This window comes from Myodes glareolus, chromosome 13 (assembly GCF_982192425.1).
Source record: "Myodes glareolus chromosome 13, mMyoGla1.1, whole genome shotgun sequence".
Taxonomy (NCBI): domain Eukaryota; kingdom Metazoa; phylum Chordata; class Mammalia; order Rodentia; family Cricetidae; genus Myodes; species Myodes glareolus.
In genome coordinates, this window is record NC_142038.1 from 76,404,155 (window position 1) to 76,422,072 (window position 17,918).

Here is a 17,918-nt window from a genome sequence, read left to right on the forward strand (position 1 = left end):
GAATAGTTTTAGCAATCCCTACAGCATTTCACATGACCACTCTGTATTTGTCGTTGTAGATATTTCAAGTATTAACAGGATAGAATGTTTTCCCAGATGTTTAAACTATCAAAACAATTTCTCTTTCCAACTCCATACAATCAGAAAATTGCCTTTTGCCTCTTGGGCAACCAAATGGTTCAGTATGAAAAGGGGCTGACTGCCACACCTGATGACCTGAGTTCAATCCCTAAAACTGCTTCATGACAGAAGAAGAGAAATGATTATTGTCTTCTTACCTCTATACTCAGGCTGTTGCATTCACTCACACACACATGAGAGAGAACAGTCATCTATACACATAAATATTAAACATCTTTTTTAAAAATATATTTTATTTATTTATTATGCATACAGTATTCTTTCCTCAGTCCAGAAGAGGGCACCAGGCCTCATTACAGATGGTTGTGAGCCACCATGGGGTTACTGGGAATTGAAATCAGGACCTTTGAAAGAGCAGGCAATGCTCTTAACTGCTGAGCCATCTCTCCAGCCCCTTAAACATACTTTTCTTGAAGTTGCTTCTTGGTGAGGTGGCTCAGCAGATAAAGAAGGGCAATTACACATTGACTCAGGTTCCAGTCCCCAAACCCATTACAAGGTGAACTGAGAGAACTGACTCCACAGTGTCCTCCACATGCATATACACACACAGTAATACAGCCAATAATGCATATACACATAATAATAGTCGTTTTTAAAGGAAAACTGCTTCTTTTCATAAAGACAGAGGAACTGTAACATCTGATTTTGTGTTACTCCCTCGGTACAGTTTGCGCACCTCTGTACCGATCGCAAGTCTGGGCAAAGGCCTGGAGATTGAAAGAAACATACAAGAGACCTGGGTCATTCGAAAGGAGATCAGCCGAATGCCGCTTTATTTAATTTAGAGGAAAACCTATATACCTGGCTGCTGCATAAGGATATCCTCCCAGGCAGGTGGGAAATTACCATACCAAAGATGAAACAATGCCCTTTAGCTAATCATCAGGCTAGGGCACAGGGAGCACAGGAGCAAACAGGATGCTTAGCTGGCTGGCCAGAAACTGTCCTTAATATGTACCCCAAGGAGCAAGGGTATACCAGGCCCTACAGGTCCCCCTTTTATATAAATTATATGATTAGGCATATCTTGGGTGGCATTGGACGTCAGGCAATATCCCTTACCTGTCATGGGAAAGCATCTAGGTCAAAACATATTTTCTGTCTTAGGTTGGGGCAGCCCCCCAAAAATCTTACCCATCATTGGCTCATTAGTCATCCATCATTAAGTTTAGCCAGATTTGTGCTGAAAGATATTTTGGGGCAATAGTTAAGAGGATTTGTCATATGGCAACATTGACCTGAGCTTGCCTTTGGCTCTGGCATCATGTAATCATGAAGATGATGCTCTAGCATATATAAGCATTCCTAAAGGAGATTGTGCCTGCTCAATCCTAAATAAATCTGTCCAAATTGGAGCCCTTTAAGAAAGGTTTCAGTATTGGTGGAAGGAACCCTGGTATAGTTAACTAGAATAATAATAATAGCCAATTCGTAAATCTTGTATTTTAGGGTCCATGGATAACAGCAATAAGCCTTTCCTGTAACCTAGCAGAGATCAAAAACCATAACCAATTGTAAAATCAACTGTAGTATTTAATTGTAAATTTAGCTCAATTTGAACGACCAAGGCATTTGTAACCTGTCCTGAGAAGGTATCCATTGTGTTAGCTGAAGAAACTAGCTGATTAAAAGGAAATCCAGCAGCATTAGCCGCTCAGGCAGTCACAGCAATGGCTGCCAATATCATGGGAAGGGTAGATAGGTAAAAAAACAATCCTTGGCATTTGGACCATCATAGCCAGCTCCTCAGGAAACCAGCAATTCTTTAGTTGATAAGCCAGTGTTTGCTGGATCTCTTGGTTCTGTTCTGTCTTCAGGCTTTTGGACAGGAAAATTTATAGCATGCATCAGACACTCAGGTACCCAAATTGGATTGTCAGCGTCCTGCGGGAAAACACAAACAGCTCCTCTACCCTACATTAGTACAGGATCTGGACCATACCAGGTGCCATCTGCTAGATTCTTTCATTTAACATGAGGCATCCCAGAAGAATTTGGCTGTCAATGTTGCTCAGTAGCGGTCTGAGATTGAGCATCAATAGTTAAAAAATTTTAAATGTATAATATAAAAGACAAATGGTCTCTGGGTTGGAACCATAATCCCCCTTTTTTGTTTTATGTAAATAAGCTTTGAGCATATGATATGCTCATTGTATTATAGCTTGTCCTTGAGGATTATAAGGTATTTTCGTTTTATGAGAAATAAAGAACTCAGAGCAAAATTTAGCAAAGCCAGTGTTGGTGTAGGCTGGCCCATTATCAGTTTTTATAGATTTTGGAACTCCCATGTAGGCAAAAGTCTGGAGACAGTGACTTTTAATATCCCGTAATTTTTTTCCTGTATGAGTTGAGGCATAAATAAGATGAGAATATGTATCCACGGTTACGTGAACATATTGCATGTGTCCAAAAGAAGGAACGTGGGTAACATCCATTTGCCATAAATGATTAGGAGCAAGCCCATGAGGATTAACTCCCAAATGGGGAACAGTTAAAAGTTTTGTACATAAAGAGCATTTTTTAACAATATTAGTGGCTTGCTCTTGAGATATCTTAAAATGAAATCTTAAAGACCCAGCATTGAGATGAAAACGATCATGAGCTTTTTTTGTAGCTTTATAAGATTTTTGATTCATTGTATAAATTTGGCGAGTAAGTTGATAAGCCAAAGTATTTCCCTTGCTCAAGGGACCAGCGAGGTCAGTATGAGCCCGTAAATGTCCTATGTAAATGGGAACAGATTGGGCCCAAAGCAAAGTTTGAATAGCCAAATATTGCATCTGGACTTGAGATACAGAGGCAATATAAGCTGTAGTTTTTAAAGGTGTAAGGATTTTGTTTATATATTGACTGTCAGTAAAAAGATTAAATGGAATATCAGCATATTTCTCTAAGGCCATTTGTACAGTGATCAATTTAGCCATCTGAGCAGATTTAATATTAATAGGTTGAATATCAAAATCAGGAGGGGAGGCTGTCATAGCTCTCCCGGTGGAGGAACCATCAGTAAATACATTCCGTGCCCCTGCCAGAGGCTATAAAGGAATAACTTTAGGGAAACATACCGGATGACTTTTGAAAAAGGTGACTGATTTATTAGAAGGATAATGATTATCAAACTTGTAGGGATTAGTGTATAAAAACAAAGTTTAATCTTTAGCAAAATTCTGTAGCCAAGCTATTTTTCCCTGGGTAAATGGTGTAATAACCTTATCAGGTAATATTTTAAAGGTTTGTAAACTAACTTTATATCCTTTTTGAATAACATGTAGCATAGCTGATGGGTATGAGATAACAATTTTTATCGGTGACATATGTTTATGTACCCATAGGATGGGTCCTTGTTGCCAGAAAACTCCTATAGGACTATGTTGAGAGGGAAAAATTATCAATTCATGAAAGGAAGTTGGGTCTGGATTCTCCTGTAGAATGTCCATACAACCATTTATTGTTCTAAGATCTTATAGCAACCTCTATTTATTAGACTTTTTTTTAATAACAAAGATAGGAGTATTTTAGAGAGAAGTGGATGCCATTATGCATCCTGCCTCTAACTGTTTTAGTAACTCATTTTGTAGTCCAGGCTGGCCTTGAATTTATAGAAATTTGTAGGTCGCTGCCTCCAAAGAGTTTGGATTGAAGGCATGTGCCATTATACCTGGCTTTTGGGGGGGTGCTGAATAACTGCCCCTTTACCCGCAGGGCAGTTTCTTTTGAAGTGTTCAGACCTTTCGCATTGAAAACAATTTCTTGACCTAGCTCAATCTTGACCATCCCTAAGGACAGAAATAATTATCTGACCCATCATTTGAGTGCCATCAATGTCCCTATATAACCGGATAAAGTTATTTAAAACTCCATTTCTATGGGGGCGTAAAATCTCTTGACAAAATCTGTTAGCATTTTTCATAGGCTAATTGCTTTATGACTGACATAGTTCAGTCCATATTCCCAAAAATGTAACTTTTCACCTGTAGCAGGTAGTCAATAAACTTAGAATAAGGTTCTGAAGATCCTTGAAAGGTCTTAGAAAGCTGTTCTCCTGCTCCTTTGTTAGGTAAAGTTTTTCAAGCTTTAACAGTTGCAGCAGCTATCTGAGCATAAACTGCAGAATCATATGCAATCTGTGTTGCTAAATCAGCATACTGTCCTTTACCAGTTAACATGTCAAGGTTATGCTGGGAGAAATCTGTGATGGCATTATTACATGTGTTCTTTTTGTAATTTTTTTGTATATCATCTCTTTATAACAAATAATCTCCCCATAAGAGACAGGCTCTGTAAAGCTGCCTTTCTTCTTTTATTAACTTTTTTTTTATCAGTAGCAATGTTCTTTTTTAAAGTTTTTTTTCTCTTTTATATTTTTTTTAGTATTTTAAACTTTTTGCTCCTCAAAATTATTAATAGAACTCATAGATTTTATTTTCTGAATTTTCTCAAGGGTTTTATTTAATTTTTTAAATTATTTTTTATTTTATATCATCATTGAGAAGAGCATCTCTGACTAAGCGCCATAGCGAAAATATTGCTATGAGGAATTTTTCTGACCCTCGCTCTTTCAGTGCGTTTTAACTTTATCTGTTCCCAATCAGTAATATTAAAGCCCCCTGCGTGTAGAAACCAGGGACTAAACTCTCTCAAAAAAATTAGGCAATTAACTATCTTATACAAAAGAAAATTGTCTTAAGGATCTCTTGTGCTGTCTTATTTTAATACCGGTGCCTTACTAGTTTTGTTTCTCTAAAAGCATTATCAATTGGCCCTTTAATCGGCCCCTTAACATTGGAACAGAATTACTTGTTCCCATAAGCCAATACATTCTCATCATTTACCTGTTGGCCAGCCTTTCGAGGGCGACCTCTCAGGGATCCCTACTTTCCAAATCTCGCAGATGTGTCTCCACAGACGGGTCTCCGATAGTAGCTGTTGATGATCCCAGCGGGGCCTTGAATTGTAACATCTGATTTTGTGTTACTCCCTCGGTACAATTTGCGTGCCTCTGTACCGATCGCAAGCCGGGCAAAGGCCTGGAGATTGAAAGAAACATACAAGAGACCTGGGTCATTCGAAAGGAGACCAGCTGAATACTGCTTTATTTAATTTAGGGGAAAACCTATATACCTGGCTACTACATAATGATATCCTCCCAGGCAGGTGGGAAATTATCATACCAAAGATGAAACAATGCCCTTTAGCTAATCATCAGGCTAGGGCACAGGGAGCACAGGAGCAAACAGGATGCTTAGCTGGCTGGCCAGAAACTGTCCTTAATATGCACCCCAAGGAGCCAGGGTAGACCGGGCCCTACAGGAACTAAGCTATAGTTCTGAAAAGATTTAGTCTTTGCCATTGCATTTATAACCCTAGTCTGTCTGTCTGTCTGTCTGTCTTCTGATCCCCATTCCTTCCTCCATTCCTTGCTTCATTTCTTCCTTCCCTGTCTAATAAAAATCATGATCCTGGCTTTTTCCTAGGGAAGGAACACCATTCTGTGCCTCTCTGTTTGTCTGTTTCTCCTTCCCTCTCCCTTGTTGGGTAATTAGTCAGTAAATTAATCCTCTCCACACAAAGGTATTCCCAAATGATAAGTCACCTTGGAGGAAGCAGGGATAATTTCTCTCTATTATGGATACAGCGTGGCTCCCATTCTCTGAATCTAATAAACACAAATTAATGTTGAAGGAAGTCATGCACACATTTGTACTCAAGACTCTAGAGATGAGTATGAATAATACAGACTGGAGGTCTAAAGCCATAGACTCATCTGACCCTTGGCTGCTCTGAGTGTCTTCCAGAACTAAAGCTTCCTAGCCACAGAGGCATTCTTTCCAATCCAACTTGCTTTTGCTTTCTATATCTTAACTCCTCTAATCTGGGGGGTTTTTCATCCTTGGTTCTCAGCTAGAATGAGCCTATAAAAGATGACTGTTAGGCTGGTCTTGGTATTGTATAGTCTCTAATATATGTTTAAAGCTTGAGAAGCTGAGGCAGGGGAATTGCTATGAGTGTGAAGTCAGTCAGGGCTTCACAGTAAGACTGTTGAAATCAGTTAGTGTTCAAGTTAGGGCTGTAATTATAACAATAAGATACAGAGCTAAGGGTGGGAGAGATGGCTCAGTGGTTAAGAGCACTGACTGCTCTTCTGGAGGTTTTAAGTTCAATTCCCAGAAACTACATGGTGACTTCTGTAGATATGAATAATTTGCATTGGTATGAATTTTAAGGCCAATCTTGTTATATGTATATGTATTTCTGCTCTTGATTAAGGTATTGTGATTGTGTAGTTCATTTAAAAATGTAATGTATAATTAGAAAATATCCCCCCTTTAAATATAAAAGAACATTTATAAACAATATTTGGGAATGTAGACGTAGTTATTTCTCTCCAAATTTCTTCCTGCTGTATAGGGGCGCTGTTAATTAGGTCTTTCATGGTGTATCCTGTGTGAAGTAATTTTTTGAGGGTGTTCACAGCAACCTTTCAGGAGGGCATGGTCTGTCATACCATATTGGGACAGAAGCAATCCACAGGTTCTCATCCTCTGTGAAAATGAAAGAAGAAGATCTTTTCCAAAGTATCATATCCTTAGATCCAAATTCTGAAGTCATAATATTTTTAGAACATATATGTAGTTTGGCAGACCACACAATGAAATGTCTCTCTGTATTTAGCTCCTTCACAGTCAGAAAATTTAAAGAAAACACAATGTACATAATCCAGACTCTCTGTGAATTTTCCATTTTTATGTGGCTTATTTTTATTTCTTTTAATGTATAACTATCTGTACTCTGTCTCTTTAAAGACTTTACCCTTTTTTAAGGCATTAGTTTTATTCTCTATATTTCTTTTATTCTCTCTCCCAAGCCTACGTACACTCGTACACTCATCCAACACTGTGACCCATTTATAGGTCTTTTATGTCTGAATCTGTCCTATTGTGAATCTGTAATTTTTTACTATCTAGGAGCATTTTTCCTTTGCAGTTTTAAATCACTAAGCACTTAAGAATCTAAGCTGTGACATTCCTAGGTCAAAAACAGGTACTGCCTGCTTGCCCCACCCAACCCAAAATGGCGGAGCCACTCGTGCCTCTGAGCCTTGCACATTGCACTGCTAGCATGGCAGAGTCCTTTGTGCCTCTGAGCCTCAGCACGCAATGACCCCCTTTTAGGCACACAGTGAGTCTAGTTGCCATTAAACAAATCATAGCACTTTACTCCAAATGTTCCATTCAAAAGCTCTGTATCCCACAGGAGCCAGAGAGAGAACACAATGGTGGCACAGCCCAGAAACTGCCACTTTCTAGTAGACCTGATCCCGCTGCCTACTCAGGCAGGAAGAGCTGAGCCGTGGGCATGGTCTCAACTACTTTGTTCCCGACCCCAAGTGGGCACACAAATGTCCGGGCCCAGAAATGTTCCATATCCAGAGTATGCACCGGTGGCAGGGCCCAGGAAGCCGTGTTTTAAAACAGTTTTTTCTGCCACTACTGCTGAAACAGGAAATCTTTCTATGGCATGTCATAGCAAACAGCAAAAAGCTATGTTAAACTCTATGTTTGTGTCTAGAATTCCTTTTAAAGCCCTCTTAGATTTTTACGTGGAGTTAGTTACCACGTTGGGCAGCCACTCTGTAAAAGGAATGCCGGGCCACTTCCCGCCCGCCCACCTGGCTAGCTTTACCTGAAATAATTACATGGAAACTATATTCATTTAAACACTGTCTAACCCATTGTCTTCAGCCCCTTATTAGCTCACTCTCACATATTAATTAACCCATTTCTAATAATCTGTATATCACCATGAGGTCATGGCTTACCAGGAAGATTCTAACCCACCTCCATCTCAGAGAGGAGAGCAATGGCGTCTGCGTCATTGTCTTCTTCTCAGCATCCTGTTCTCTCTACTCCACCCACCTAAAGGCTGGCCTATCAAAAAGGCCAAGGCAGTCTCTTTATTAACCAATGAAAGTAATACATAGACAGATGACCCTCCTACATCAAGGAAATATGGGTTGTTAATGGATAATCAACAATAATAATCAAGCTTATAGTCATGTTAGTTAGATTTTCTAGATATATAGAGATATATTTCAGTTAGATAGCATTCTTCATATCTTTCAAAGACTATAGAATATGACATTTTAAATGTTTTAATAACTTAGGGCTGTTCATGATAATGAGACACGTCTGCTCCTGGCACCACCATTCTACTTCAAAAAGAAGATGGGCATCGAAGAGGCTATTTGTGGAGTTTGATAGCCATTTGGGCAGGAAACTTCTCTTGCCTGGACTGTTGCATAAACTGGACACAAAGAACCCGCAGAGAGAGGACTGCTGAACTTGCCTAAAGGTGAGATGGTCTTTCGGGGTTCCTGATTCATGAAAGAGTCTGTGAGACATTCTGCAGGACACAACAGGTAGTGACTGAACTGCCTTTGAAATTTCCTGCTTCATGGAAATGTCTTCTGGATACTATGGACCTGAAGGCCAAAGATGGATGCCCCAACGATACAGAGGAACTTTGGGTCACTGTCCAGGCAGAGAGATGTCTCTGTCATTTCTAGAGTTTTGGAAGTTGCTTGCTTCTTGTTTACTTAGGTAATATATCCTTCTGGAGTCTTTGATGGAGTTGAAGAATGGTTAGTTATAGTTATAGTTTTCCTTAGTTATGATAAAAGATAAAACAGATATAAATATTGTAACAGTAATTCCTGCTTGATAACTGTTTTGTTATATGTAATTTGACTATGTTAAAGTTAAAGCCTTTCTTTTTGTTTAAACAGAAAAAGGGGAAATGATGGAGGAGGGTCATCTGTCTATGTGTTACTTTTATTGGTTAATAAAGAAACTGCCTTGGCCCTTTGATAGGACAGAAAATCAGGTAGGTGAAGTAAACAGAACAGAATGCTGGGAGGAAGAAGGCAGTAAGGCAGTCCCGCTGAGCTTCCCCATCAGGCTTATAACCATCTGTAATGTTATCTGGTACCAAGGCATACATGCAGGTAGAACACTGTATACATAATAAATAAATAAATCTTTAAAAAAGGATACAGAGTTAAGATTGGAAAATCACAGTACTTTACTAACAAATAGCTTATTAATTTAATGATACTTGTTATTTCTCAAAATAATCTACATAAGACTACAGTATATTTTAAATTGAATAAACCCTGAAATTGTTTTGTCTGCTTTTCTATGTCTAGACTTCTCTGTAAATACAAATAAAGAGCTCTTTTGTCTGTCTTCCTCTGTTGCTGCTGCTGCTGTCAATTTGTCACAGGCTTGAGAAGTGCAGGGACACAGGATATACCTGTTGCATTTAGAATTTTTGTTTCATCCAACAATGTAAAAAGAAAACCAAGAACATTGCTAAGAGATATAACTCTTCCTTATAAACTCTCAGGGAACTCATATCATATGCATGGATAGTATACTTGTGAAACTCCGTTGGCACTGGTTATACCATCCTTGACTTTAAAAAAGAAAGAAAGAATCAGAATTCTTTATAGAAGTAGCTAGCATTGGACTTGAGACAGAGGAATGGCCAAATAAGTCTGTAACAGTACTAGAAATAATCCTTTGTGGGACTTGACCATAACAGAAGCACTTAAACAATAGAGGAAGACTGTCTAAGAGAGTTTATTGTGAAAATGAAAGAGCTTCTGTGGCCAAAGCCTGAAGAAGTTTAAAGATAAAGCAAGGGTTGATGTGGGATTCCCCTCTGTATACTGTTGTTGGGCCCTGTCTCCCCTTACTCCCTGGGGTGTGTCTCTGAGGACAGTTTGTCAGCCAGCTAAGCTTCCTGTTAGTTTCTGTTATCTCTGCTATAGCCTGGTGATTTAGCTGAAGGACTTTGTTTCACCTTTGGTATGGTAATTTCCCACCTGCCCGTGAGAGTTCCCACACAGCGCCTAATTCTCTCTCTGTTTGACCCACTGTCTGTCACTGCTCTCCACCCCCTGTCTGGGAAGGAATTCCCTACAGCGCCAGTTTCCCCTCTGTTTGGGAGGGAGTTCCCTTACTGGGGTCAAGGTATATTAGCCTTGCATTCTGCCAAATAAAGTGGCATTCGGCTATCTCTTGACGAATGACCCAGGTCTCTTTGTATGTGTGTCTTTTATTTCAATCTCCAGGCCTTTGCCCCAAACTCGTGATCGGTATGGAAGGCTCACGAACTGTACCGGGAGAGGGTGACACAGAACCGGATGGTACAATTGGAGGCACCACTGGGATACTGCACTGGGATCTGAAGCAGCTACACTCGTCTGCGGGATCCATCTGCGAGCTTTGGGAACTAAGGACACCTGAGAGGTCGCCCTCTGAAGGCTGGCCAGCCGGTAAATGGGGAGGGTGTATTGGATTTTTGGGTGCAAGTAATTCTGTTCCAATGTTAAGGGGCAATTTATCAGCCCAGGAAAAAAAAGCCAGGCCAAGCCCCCATTGCTACCCTTGCCACAAAGCCATGTGGAGTGGAGCCCGCGAGCTATCCGAAGCCAGTGGCCTGGAGCCAGCCGGCCGGCATCCGGGAGGCGGCGGCATAGGGAGGGGCCTGAGCACACAATTAGCCTGGAGCCAGCCAGCAGCTGCCATGCCGGACAGCGGCCCCGCGAGGGGGGGGGGGGCAATGGTGGCACATGCCTTCCATCCCAGCTCTTTGGAGGCAGAGACCTACAGATCTCTGTGAGTTCAAAGCCAGCCTAGACTACAGATACTGTGATTACCATTAATGCATAAAGAGACTGCCTTTGCCTGTTGAAAGGGCAGAATTTAGGTAGGCAGGGAAAACTAAGCTGAATGATGGGAGGAAGAAGGCAGAGTAGGGGAGAAGTCATATAGTCCTGCCGGATACAGACACCAGACCTTTACCCAGTAAGCCACAGCCTCGTGGTGATACACAGATTAATGGAAAAGGGTTAAATTAAGATGTAAGAGGTAGCCAACAAGAAGCTAGAGCTAATTGGCCAAGCAGTGGCTTTATTAATACAGTTTCTGTGTGGTTATTTCAGGAGTCCACGCAGCTGGGAAGCAAACAAGCAGCCTCCTTACAACAAATTGGCGTGCCAATGTGGCCAACTAAATCCACTTAAAAACCTGAGATAGCTTGGAAAGGAATTCTAGACACAAAAATACAGACTTTAACATGACTTTTTGCTGTTTGCTGGCAGCATATTGTAGCTCCTTTAAGAAAGGTTTTCCTGACTCAATGATAGCAGAAAAAAAGCCACACAGCTTTAAAATGTCAGCTTTCTGGGCCATACTGCCAGCCCAACCTCTTGCTCTTTCAGGAGACCAAGCATTTAAATGCACTTTGTAAGCAGTGTGTTACAAACTGCTTAATGCCGTGATATAGACCTGCTGCATACTTGGAACTGGGGCGGTGTTCATGGCTCAGAGGCAGTAAACAGACCTCCTCCACCATGTTGTACTGGACGGGCAAGCAGGCAGGGTCGTATTTGCTCTAGCAATGATGCAGATTAGGTTTTTAAGATGTGCTTAGCATTTTAAGAGGCAGTCCTGGCTGTCATGTCTGTGCTTTATCTCTGAGCTAAACCCCGGCCCCTGCAGCATTGCCATCATAAAGTCCACACGGTAAAGAGCGACACAAACACAGATGCTTCTCAGAGAATCCTGAGTCTCCCCCTTTACAGTTTGCATTTTTTCCAAAGAAATTCTCTACACACACGCCTCTCTCTTTTCCCTCACATTCTATAAGGTATATTTCAATTACAAAGAGACTATTAGTACATTTATTTCATTCTTTTCATGTAGTTTTAGTTTGGTTTTGCTTTTTTGTTCGGTTCTTAGACCAAGCTGGCTTCAAACACAGAGGTCCACCTGCGCCTGCCTCACACATGTGGGATTACAGGTGTGCGCTGCCCTGGTTATACTTCCTTACATCTCAGTCAGCCCCGTCCTACTTCCTGCCTTGTTTCACACAGAGCTCCATGAATGCCAGGCTGTTCTGTGAGGATCTGTGTGGGAATTCTGGCTCCATCCCTACCCTGCCATAGGAGTGCTTGGACCATGACCACATCTGGCTTTACATGTGTTCTGGGGGCTGAATTCAGGTCTTCACCCTTGTACCCAGCGAGCCATCTCCCTCCAGCCTTTTTGGCTTTTTGTTGTTATTGTTGTTGTTGTTGTTGTTGTTTATTTTATTTTATTCTATTTTATGTGTGTGTGTGTGTGTGTGTGTGTGTGTGTGCTGGAAATTAACCCAGGACCTCCCATATGCTGTGCTTATATCCTACACTAAGCTACACCTCAGTCCTTCTCTCTCTGAAATGCATGGATGCAGAGAGGTCAGCATAACTAACGCCAAGGAGCAGTCAGCTAACCTGTTTCCTTTCAGTTCCCATACACTTCCCCTGGATTTTATATTTTAATGCCCCAGAGAGTACTTCATTAATAAATACTTTAGTAACTCCACTGAGTACTCTAGGATGGGTGTGGGGGCTAATGTCTGTAATACTAGCACTTGGGAGGTGGAGACAGGAGACTCAGGAGCTCAAGGATATCCTTGGCTACCTAGGGAGTTCAAGGCCAACCTGGCCTACGTGAGGTCCTATTTTCAAAAAAAAAGAAAAAGAAAAAAAAAGAAAAGGACTTACTGTAAAGAAGAAAAGTTAAGTGGGAGGAAGAGGGAGAAAACACGGATAATGGAAGATATGGTCAAAATACACTACATATATGTTTATATATAATTATGAAAAATAAATTTGTAAATACCCTTAAAAACAGAAAATATAAACACTTCTAATTATCTGGATTCATCAAATATCCATTCTTCATATTTTTCCTCCCGTTTTGTGTAATTTTTTAAGAGACTAGTTTGAACAGGCACCATGCCTTTCACCTGTCAGCCCAGCACTCACAAGGGAGGCTCAGAAGGATTGTCACAAGCCTGGTCTGCAGAGTGAGCACCAGCAGGCCAGCTTGGGACTACAGATGGGATCCTGTCTGCCTCTGTCTCTGTCTCACACACACACAGCACACATGCACATGAAGCTGCTATCCTGGGAAATGTTGTGTAGGGCTGCTATTGCTAAATAGTTAAATAAGTTAAATAACCGTTAAATAAGTAATGCTTCCTCACAGTCACAAAAGATCTGTTTTGAAACCTTTAACAGTGGTAAGAATACCTGGAAAGGCATATTAGTAATGAGAAATTCCATATTAGTCCTTTTCAACTATTTAATTCAAAGGGGCTATTATTGAGATATTTAAATTTCTCATCCATTCAGAACAAGTATTTACAAAGTGCAACAGAAATTGCTGATTGGTTCCCATATAGCTGAATCATATATTGGCTCACTGACATCAAGTAAGGCAACTAGAATTGAAGTCTGCTGCCACTACCTCATCTGGTTCCTAAGCACTAGCTTTGGTTAACTATCGTTGCCTATGAGATCACCCCCCAAAAAATAGTAACTGAAACAACGAAGTACAATTACAGCAGAGTTTTGTAGGTTGGCTGGGCTCAACTGGGCTGTGTGTGTGTGTGTGTGTGTGTGTGTGTGTGTGTGTTAATAGTTTGTGTGTGGTCTAACAAATAAAGTTTGCCTGAAGATCAGAGTGTGGAGCTAGTCACTCGTTAGCCATAGAGGCCAGGGAGTGGTGGCACACACCTTTAATCCCAGCACTCAGGAGGCAGAGGCAAATGGATCTCTTTGAGTTCAAGTCCACCCTGGGATACACAAGATTGAATCAGTCTAAAAGAGAAACTGAAGCTCGAATGGTCTCCATATGCACATGAATACACAAAATAAAAAATAAGTCTGAAAAAGACTTGTAACAAAAATACTTTCTTACTGCAATCCTTATTTTTGAATGTTGACTGAAGAATTGAACTTATTTAGAGATTTATTTTAAGTACGATATATGAGTATTATGTGCTACCTTCGGAACTCATTTATGTGGGGTTTCTGTATGTCTCCGCAACTGCTTCCAAATAATATTGAGAGACTTAACATTAATTATAAATGCTCGGCTGATAGCTCAGGCTGGTTACTAGCTAACTTTCACGTTTTAAATTAACCCATATTTTATTCACCTTCAGCCACATGGCTGTAGCTTCTTTCAACACAGCACATTCATCTTGCTTCTCTCTTGTCTCTGGAGATTTCCAAGACTTGGCCCTTATTCCTCCCAGCATCCTGTCTTGCTGTCCTGCCTAAACTTCCTACCTAGCTATCACCCAGTCAGCTCTTTTACTAAACCAATCAGAAGACACCTTGGCAAAGACACATCTTCACAGTGTTCAAAAAGACTATCCCATAACACACATGTCAAAATGTTGTCCCTAAGGTAACAATGCTGAGAAGTAGTGAGGACTTAAAGAGATAATGAGGTACTCAAGAGGGTTACCCCTTTTCTGGAAGAACTACATTAATCCTCACAGTTGGAGCAGGGTCTTGTAAAGCAGACTGTTTTAAGGCAACCCCTATTTGTCCCCTCTGCACAACCTGCTGTCTTTGTGACATCTACCACATTTGAGAGCCTTGTCAGATGAGGTCACCCTGGACTTCCAGTCTCCATGCTAAACTTCTTTCCTGTACCTCTGGGTACTCTATAATAACAACTAGAGTTGAACTAAGAGGCTGAGTCTTTGCTCACACCTTTTCTCTAGTCTCCTCCAGACTACAGACTGGAGCTCAGAGTTAGAGTTGAGATATAACTGAGTGGTGGGACACTTCTGAACATTTCATGAGGCTGTAGGTTCAATCCCTAGCACTGAACACAGGAAAAACAGCAAAAGCCAGGTGGTTATTTTCCTACCTCCATAGGAAAACTGAGATATAACCTAGACTGAATCTTTTGCTCTACTTACAGCAGCCAGCTTAGGAAGCAGAGGGATGGAGACGACAGTTTCCAAAGGCAGAAGTGCCAATGGCCCAAAGCAGCAGAGCTTGGCACCCAGTGTGCTAAGTATGGATGCCCAACACCATGGAGGAAGGCTTCAAAATGGCAGGAGTGCTGCCGTCCTGGGACCAGTGTTGCAACATTTGGAGGGGGGCAGAGTCTGGCACAGCCCATGCTGGTCTTCAACTCACTATGTAGAAGGGGATGACCTGGAACTCCTGGTCCTTTCCTGCTTCTACCCCCCAACTGCTGAGATTTCAGCAATGCACCACCATGCCAAATATATGCAATGCTAGAGATTAAAGCCAGGTCCTTGTCTATGCTGGGTAAGCACTCTGCCCTAGCAGTAATGCCACCTCTTCATCTTTTTAAGGCATTGTTTCTAAACCCCAAGCCTAGTTGTTTGGCCTATGGAAAGATTTCACTCACTGCCAAATGGTATAGGAGTTCCTTCTGTTTGTGTGTCACTTTCATTGGTTAATAAAGAAACTGCCTTGGCCTAGTTGATAGGGTGGAACTTAGCTAGGTGGAGAAGACAGAACTGAATGCCGGGAAGAAGGGCAGAGAGAGAGAGAGAAGCCATGGATCTTTGGCCTGAGACGGACGCATGCTGGTTAGAATCTTGCCGGTAAGCCACAGTCACATGGCGATACACAGATGAATAGAAATGGGTTAAATTAAGATGTAAGAATTAGCCAATAAGAAACTAGAGCTAATGCGTCAAGCAGTGTTTTAATGAATACAGTTTCTGTGTGATTATTTTGGGTGTAAGCTAGCGGGCAGCTGGGACAAACAAAGGGCCCTCTCCTTGTTTGGCTACCTCTCCAGTAGCCAAATGCTGTTACAATACATTTCTATGTGCAATAAACTCAAAGTGACTTTTCCTCTTACTCTAAGAACCCTGTGTTGCCATAACTGGTACAATCCTTCCTTTTAGCATATTTTCTGCAACTTAAGTATTTTTTCCTCTGTTACCTCTAATTTTGAAGTCTTTGGTATCTTGATCATCAAAGAAGTCAGTTGAAAGTGAATAAAATCCAGAACTCTCATTTTCTCACCTATAAATTGAGAGTCACCGTCCTTGTGTTAAGGAAGACTGTAAATGTTCTAACGAGAAAGAGGCTTAGGCATCAAGGTACAGTGGGGGAGACGCATGCCAGGATGCAGGTCAGTGGCAGAGCACTTTTCTAGCTCGCATGAGGCCCTGAGCTCAATTCCCAGCACCACACACAGAAACAACACAACACACATTGCTGGGCACAGGGGCACAGGCCTGGAATCTTCAGCACCTCAAAGATTCAGACAAGATTACCACGAGTTTAGCCCAGTCGTCCCGCACAGCAAGACCTTGTTGTCACACCTGAAACCTTCATGCTGCTGTGGTGGCACACACTTCTACGCCCAGCACCTGGGGGACTGAGGCAGACAGTGAACTGCAGGTCAATCTTGCTATAGGGTAGGACCTTGTGGCTCAGTGGTAGAGTGCTTTTGATCCCCAGCAACCCAAAAAAACTGGACACGGTATCAGTACAATCCCTATCTCAGTCTTTGGGAGATGGAAGCAAGAGAATCAGAAGTTCAAGGGCATTCTCAGCTCCATGGTGAGTGGAGGCCAGCCTGAAATACATTAGACTTTAAGACCAGTGGCTTTCAACATTCCTAATGCTGAGACCCTTTAATGCAGCTCATGTTATGGTGACCCCCAACCATAAACTTATTTCATTGATACTTATAACTGTAATTTTCTGTTACAAGTCATAATGTAAAAATATCTGATATGCCACCCATATTGATATGCCACCCCTATGAAAGGGGTCATTCAACCCGGGTGTCACAACCCACAGGTTGAGAAATGCTCCTCTAAAGAAACAAAAGCAAACCAAAGTGAGCATTCAGTGAAAGTAACTGAATTATCCTCGTCACCAACCCCAATAAGCTTCAATGACCAAGTCAAAGTCAAATAAATTGCTCACTTTCAATCCATCTTATTTCCCTCAAGTGAGAGATCATTGATGTATAAGCCTAACTGATTGAACACTTTATTATTTCAAAATTACAAGGCTCCCAGCACAAAGAAGTGATGACTGTCTGCAGGAACTGACATGCTAGTTACCCTAATCTGATTATTATAGATTAAACATGTATTGCCATCTCACACTCTAATCCATAAAATCCAACTACCATGTGCTGATGGAAAAATAAGCAACGGATAGCTGGGGGATGTAGCTCAGCTGGAGAGTGCCTACCAGACACAAAGCCCTGAGTGGGATCCCTTGCACTGTTTAAACTTGATTTCAGCCCTTACCTTCACTGTTCCCCTGCTTACGTCTAGTCATCCTTGTTTCAAATGTCTTTAACTATCCTCAGACTTCTGTCACGTTGCCACAAACAAGCCTAAGAGAGCCTCCTTCATAAACGCTTTCCCGAGTAATCAGCCCGAATTGCCATATGGATACCTGCGAGTTCACAGCATTCATCAACCACATGATTGAATCCCATTTCTGGTTCCTGACCTCTTCAAGACCCAGTTCTCATTTAATAGCCCTTAGCTGTTTAAAAGATTCACCGGGAGACTGAAAGTTGAGCATGAGTGTCTGTCAACGATGGGATGTTTTATCTTTGGATAGTTTTCCAAGGGACGCAAGCCCCGGTGGAATGGAGGATTCTCTCCCTACATAGCACAAGCTCGCCTTCCGCGTCTACTTTGGAATCCTAAACGAGCGCCTGCTTCTCTCCAAACCCGAGTATACTTGTTCAAGGTCACGGCGGTAGGTGGCTGCGGGCGGTTTCTTCTGCAAAGCTCACGCGCTCCCTCCCGTCTCTCCAGGGACACCGCAGGTCCGCCGCCGCGGGGCGGTCCAGCGCGCGTCTGGAAGGTTCGCGGGTGGGGCGGGGCGGGACGGGCCACGC

The 17,918-nt window shown here is 41.7% G+C and overlaps 1 long non-coding RNA gene across 1 annotated transcript; it reads right to left on the reverse strand.

Moving 5' to 3' along the window:
* Positions 1 to 354: 354 nt before the first annotated feature.
* Positions 355 to 17,859, reverse strand: LOC146891848 (uncharacterized). Its single transcript, XR_014996866.2, has 3 exons — positions 17,465 to 17,859; positions 4,977 to 5,171; positions 355 to 851 (listed from the first exon to the last, which is right to left on the reverse strand). It is a non-coding gene; the product is annotated as an uncharacterized LOC146891848 (long non-coding RNA).
* Positions 17,860 to 17,918: the final 59 nt, after the last annotated feature.